Below are 7255 nucleotides of genomic sequence, written 5' to 3'. Positions count from 1 at the left end.
TTTTGTAGTTACATATTTTTTCATCATTGTGAAATATCAAGATAACCTGAGACTTGGGAGGCCGAGGTGGGCGGATCCCCTGAGGTCAGGAGTTTGAAACCAGGCTGGCCAACGTGATGAAACCCTGCCTCTACTAAAAATACAAAAATTAGTTGGGCATGGTGGTGGACGCCTATAATCCCCGCTACTCAGGAGGCTGAAGCAAGAGAATCCCTTGAACCCAGGGAGGCGGAGGTTGTAGTTAGCTGAGATCCTGCCATTGCACTCCAGCCTGGGCAACAAGAGCAAAACTCTGTTTCAAAAAAAAAAAAAAAAAAAGTCTGACAGTAGAATGGTGTATAAATTGACAAGAAGACACAGAAAACATCTTCCTGTGCTTCTAGAAAGACCTTATACTTTGAGAGATATATTTTATAGTGTAACCAAATAAAATAATTTTGATAAACATATTAGACTTTTCTTATGAGTATTATAATTATTTTTGTATATACACATAGAGTGATGCAGGGACAAATCTAGGCTTCATTATTATATGAACAAAAGTTAAAATTAAAGTTAAAATTTACTTAAACCTTAATCAAATAGTAATTAGGTTTTAACTAATTTATCAAGTTATGTCAACTCAAGAAACAAAAAATGTTGCACATATGGTTTAACTTATTTAAAGAAGACCTTTTCCTTAAGATACTCACTATTGTCATTATATCTTCTATATAAATGTAATATAGAATATTTTATGTAATGTATTATATTAATAGGCTAATTATAAGTATATACTATTACATTAATTATATGAATAATATATTATATAATTGTATATTATCTATATATTTATCTCATACATATATAATCATGTATTTGTATAATCATGTATGTATATAATCCTGTATTATGACCATTAATTATAGTCTAATTATGAACTTAAGATTATATTAATAGGAATATATATAATAGCATATATATATAATTTTTATATAATGAGGGGGGTACATGTGCCCTCATTCTACTATATTTGATATAGCAGGTCACTAGTCAGACTCAAGCAGGTCAGGAGAAGCACCCTTCACCAGGAATGTCAGGCAACCATCAGGTGCCTGACAGGTCAGTTGGTTATTAAACTGTCTCTCTAAATAATAATTGGTCACAGCCACCTCCATAATAATAATGATAGACAGAGACATTGGTATCAGCAGCTTCCCAATAAGATCTCAGGAGTCAAACAAGTGGGCTCAAGCGTGCTTACTAAGAGGCACAATGGCAGAGTTTAACTGGTAACACTCAGCTGGTAAGGGAAAAGTGCCTCAAATGAGCATGTGTACATCTTCAGTAAACACACTGCACACGCAGCCCCTCCCAAGTGCTGGCAGCCATTGCACATGCAGACAGCCCACATCAAAAGAAGAATCAGGGGAGAAGGAACTCAAAAGCCTGGAACCATGCCAACATATGAAACCCCAAGTCAAAGGGCAAACCATACACTTGATCTCTCAAGTTGCCCACTTGGCCCTCTTCCAGGTGTATTTTACTTCCTTTTGTTCCTGCTCTAAAACTTTTAGATAAACTTTTACTCCTGTTCTGAAACATACTTCTCTCTCTCTCTCTCTCTGCTCTATGCCCCTTGGTCAAATTCTTTCTTCAGAGGAGGCAAGAATCAAGGTTGCTTCAAATCCATACGGATTCACCACTGCTAATACTTTGACATTTTGAGATTCTTTTCAGACCATCATTTTCTATGTGCAAAGGCAAGATGTGTCTCAGTCAACTGTTTTGGGGATTAAGGCATTGAATGAAGAGTGTAGCTGAGAGGACTGTAGTGTGTTTGGAATAGAGTTTGTCCTCGATCTGTAATGTAATCCAAGTGGCTCATTCAAAACTTTGCTTCCCAGTAGGAAACCAATCCTCCAGGAAAATCTTTTGCACACAAATGTCATTGCATTTAACAGGAAAAGCCTTGTTTTGGGAAATCAGTGTTCCAGAAAATGCCAAATTAAATGGACAATTACTCTGACTTGCCTTGAAGTTAGTTTCACATTTTAGGAAAATGGCCTGAAAAAGTAACTTTCGTTTAAAGAGAGAAAGCATCTGATATGACTTTAGCACTACACAAATGCCACTACAACCCCAAATGAAAATATTAAAAATCTGAATTGCATGATGAAATTATGGCAAATGATTTGAGAAATAAGAAAGGAGGTTAACACGCATAAACTCAACTCCTTGTCTTCTAAAATATTTATATATGTAAATATAGGAGCTCTTTCTTTCTTGAAATAGTCAAGCAGCCAGAATATCTCTGGGTAACACCATTGCTTTTTTAATTCAAAATTCCTGTCAAGCACCACAAATGTATGCAAACGTGACTGGCAGACAAGACTGTAACAATGTTTCATGGCTCAACTGCATATATTCTTCAGTGTACCAAGCAAATAGTAGGTAGAATATAAATGCATGGATTTTACTCATTTTTATTAAGAGATAATCACATTCACAGGTAAGGATGAGCTGAATAGTTTGTGATTGTCAACGTGCTATTTACTAATATTCAGATATTGCTTCCTCTCTAAAGCTTTCTCTGGTCCTAACAGACTAATCTGTTTCTGTCTTTTCTGCTCTATTTTAATTATATGTTTTACTTACATATCTTAACGACATGCTTAATTACACTTTTTTTAATTCCAAATTTTATTACAAAATGTTAAATGAAACAAAACTAGGCATGTTCATGTATAGTAAGGAATATTTCTTGGAATATAAAGGCAAAGACACCAATTTTTATTAACATGTGAACTCCATGAGATCAAAGATTTGTGTCTTGTTCACTGCTTAATTGCCAATGCTTAATGAATGAGAAGGTGCATCAAAAGACAAGCTGCCCACAGACCCCCTGGGATGTGCAAGAGAAAAGTGGATGGAGATAGGCAAGAGGTAAACTATTACGACTTTAAAGAGTAATTAAGTTTGAGGGGAGAGAAGCAGGGTGGAAAGTGTCTGTCATTGAGGTGCTTGTCAAACAGTAAATATGCAAATATTTGTTGGTAGACATCCTAAAAAAAAAAAAAAAAAAAAAAAACGTAGAATATGGTAAAGGTGCCACAGAACAAAAATGCTCTGGGCTTAATGGTTTCGCTGAGACCATTCTCTGGGACTTTGATGCTTTAGCATTTGGATTGTTAGCTTTATTTATGGAAAATAGACAGAAGCGTCCAGACAATTTATATTTTTAAAGATAATAAGGTAGTATGAATCAACAAAGATGTCCTCATACACATAACTCACTGGAGCAGTTTGTTCTTCCCTGGTAGGTCCTTTTTGAATCAAGTTCTTCATTTTGTACTACAGAATTAAGTTATCAAATGTAGCCCCCTTGGCTCTGCTGTTTTTTTTGTTTGTTTGTTTTGTTTTTCTTAAATGCAATTTCCTTTGCATTGTAACTGGACCCAGGTTCTGCTGCTTGCTGCTTGAAAGCCAGACACAAGAGGTAAGAATTGGTGGGAGCAGAAGCGGGTTCAACTGGAGAGCAAGCAAACTGAGAAGATGGCAAATTAGCATTCTAAAGTACCATCTTAAATTTTAAAATTTACCAAAGGGTTTTTATCATTAGATATTTAAGATTTTCTCATTGTAAATAATAGGGCAATAAATACTTTTATGAATACAATTTTTTTCTTTTTTAGAATATCTCCCCTCTTAAGGTAAATTATCATATCTACAAGCAAATAGTTTCAAAAAAACAAAGAATCACAAAAATCTAAAACCTTTTTCCAATACTTTTAGCATATTTTCAACCACTAACCAAAATAATTGTAACTATTTACACTATCAACAGTAATATATGAATTTTAGTATACTCTAGAAAGCAGATAGCAGTGTTATTTTACATTTTTATTAATTTTATAGGTGTTTCATTATTCTTTTATTTGTGTTTTCTTAATGTAAACTCTAGTTGTTAAATATATTTTGCTATATTCAATATTAGTTGTATCTCTTCTTATGGAAACAGTCATGTTATGTCATATGTCTATTAAATTTATTAATGATATTTTTAATGCTTAATTTGAAATCAGAAATCTAAGATAATAAGGTTTTCTCTATTATATTTCCTATAAACACATTTACCTTAGCACAGTTTTTTATAACTTTATTCATGTTATTTACATGAAAACAATATTTTATTTGCATATAGATGTATGTATTGTTCATTTCCTTTGACTAATTATTTATTTCAAATATGTGAATTTCTATTAAAGATTAGTTTTACAAGCACAGGTATATTTATTAATTTATTTAAGAAATGGGGTTTTCTCTATTACATTTCCTATAAACATTAAAACAATATTTTATTTGCATATAGATGTATGTATTGTTCATTTCCCTTGAGGAATTATTTCATATTTCAAATACATAAATGTCTATAAAAATTAGTTTTAGAAACATAGATATATTTATTAATTTATTGTTTTAAGAAAAGGGATCTGGCTATATTGGTCAGTCTAGTCTTGAACTCCTGGCCTCAAACAGTCCTGGAACCCTTGACTCTCACATTGCTGTTATCACCATACCTGGTCACACAGATACATTTAACTTTATCCTAAAAAATACTAGCTCTGTTTTTTGGGTTTTGGGGGTTTTTTTTTTTTTTTTTTTGGTATAAATTACACTCAGATGTGATTCCATTGGAACACCCCTATTTTTTTAGAAGAGGCATTAAACCATGTACTATCATAAAGTTCCTTTTATGCTCTCCATACCTGGTAACAGCTCAGGCTTTTCTTAGATCTATTGAATGACTTACTTACCTACACAGCATGAAAGAAATAAAGATTATGGGCAGAGATTTACTGTAGCTATCAGAAAAGATCAGCGGAGGGGGATTTATAGTTATTTGATGTGTGAAATGGGAAAATGAGAATAGGCAATTCTAACTTTTTTCTCAAAACAGACAAACATACCAGAGTGATAGATTTGTCTAGATGTGCTGGACATTTTGCCATAATTTTATATTTCTTCCACAGCACATCAGCGATCTAAATAAAGTCCTACTCCTCTATCTGGTATGGAATCCTAGGATACTCAAGCCAGGGAGTAGGTTCATACTCTATAAACTATATGCCTATATTTTAAGAATGTTGTATTTGCTTGGTTTAAACTATATCTATTTCATATATTTAGTAGCACATCATCAGTCCTTTCATGAGAAACCTAACACTTTTCTTCTGATATCTTTCATAACTTCTCCCCTGATCTCCCCATCCTGAGTTACATTAAATGACACTGTACTATCATTTAGGTTATACAATAGTTCTCTGGAGATTCAGTGTTACCAATATTTTGTATGGTACTTGACTCTATGAACTACCTTTTAAGAACTTATACTCTTTATTCTTTTTTTTTTTTTTTTTTTTTGAGGCGGAGTCTCGTCCCCCGGGCTGGAGTGCAGTGGCCGGATCTCAGCTCACTGCAAGCTCCGCCTCCCGGATTTAGGCCATTCTCCTGCCTCAGCCTCCCGAGTAGCTGGGACCACAGGCGCCCGCCACCTCGCCCGGCTAGTTTTTGTATTTTTAGTAGAGACGAGGTTTCACGGTGTTAGCCAGGATGGTCTCGATCTCCTGACCTCGTGATCCGCCCGTCTCGGCCTCCCAAAGTGCTGGGATTACAGGCTTGAGCCACCGCGCCTGGCCTTTTTTTTCTTACTTGATAAACTTCTAGTCAGTTTTCAGAATCATTTTTGTTTTGCATAAGTTATTTGCATGCTTATCAACATATTTGCTGAATTTTTACAGAACTTTTCTGATAATTCCAAGATCAAATAAGAAGTATCTAATTTTTAATGATTATTTCTGTGGCTAAAATAGTTTCAGTGTCATGATATCATTTCAATGTGGTTATATTCTATAATAAGTTTCCTTATTTTTTCAAGTCTTCAAACATAAATTCATAGACAAATGGCTGTGTGGCAGTTCTACACTGCCCAAGCTTCAATCAGTCCGTTCCAGGGGTAGTGATGCAAGGAAAGTGAAGTTTAATGATAACTTTTATTCCTCTAATAAATGGTAGATGAAATAGTGACAGGCCTTAAAAGTCGAAAACACTACTAATTTTTTTCCCCAATCTGGTGAATTTTCCCATGCACAGAGCTCAAATTTATTCTACTCAGGGAGATTTTCCTAGAGAAGGATAAATTAAATTATAAAAGATAAAAATGTGATCCGATCAGAACACTGTTTACGTATATATGCACACACATTCACAGAATTTTAAAAATTTATTTTAATATGGATGTTTTAAGTTACTTGTGGGGACATTCTTTTGAATAGACATGCCTGTCTCCGTATCTCTGTCCCACAGTGGAAAATGGTTTATTGCTACACAAACTTTCTCAGATCAGTAACACTTGGCTCTGTGTGTTGAATCCAGAGTTAAGGCCCAAAAATTGAATCTTGTTTGTCAGTCATTTGCTCTGTAACTGAAGACAAGTCATTTCATGTTTTTATATTCTATGTAAAAGTATAATTTTCCAGTTTGACAAATAATGAGCTTGCTACTTACTAATGAGGTAACTATACTAAATGTCTCTGAGCCTCAGTGTCTTACTATCCCTGTTCAGTGGGAATAAGGATATACATTCAGCACATTTGTCAAGTAGTGTAAGATGTGACTACAAGAGTCCGACACACAATAGGTGTTAAGTAAATGGCAACTTCTATAGCATTACACACATATAACATAATATACACAGAGAATACACATACTTTAAAAGACAAAAATATCCCAGTATGCAAGGAAAAAATAATGTTTTAGAATAATATTTTAAAATGTTTAAACTTCCAATATGTCATGCTTAAGCCTATAAGATTTCTATCAAAGCATCATTATTGTACATTGTAATTTAGTTCGGTTTCTGTATTTTTAAAAGAAATCCTTGCCATCCTCCAATTTTAATGCTGGAATGTAATCGGAAAGCATTTTATCTGAACTGTAATCAAGGAAGCTGACTCCTGATCTCTTCTCATATTACATGGAAGGATGTCACTGTCAGTGTTGATGGTAGGATGGAGCTGTCCCACTTCTAAGAGTAATATTCCTTACTTTATTTAATTCACTCTTCCTGACTTTTAGGATCCGGTCTGTAATTATACTGAATGGCAATTGATGCTATAAGCACATTGAGTCAGCATGGATGAAGCTGATCGTTTTTACCCCTCCTTTTCTGCAGTTATTTTTAGCAACAGATTACAAACTATTTATAATATCAAAA

The sequence above is a fragment of the Piliocolobus tephrosceles genome, chromosome 9 (assembly GCF_002776525.5).
Source record: "Piliocolobus tephrosceles isolate RC106 chromosome 9, ASM277652v3, whole genome shotgun sequence".
Lineage (NCBI taxonomy): Eukaryota > Metazoa > Chordata > Mammalia > Primates > Cercopithecidae > Piliocolobus > Piliocolobus tephrosceles.
Note: the sequence above shows the minus strand (reverse complement) of the source record.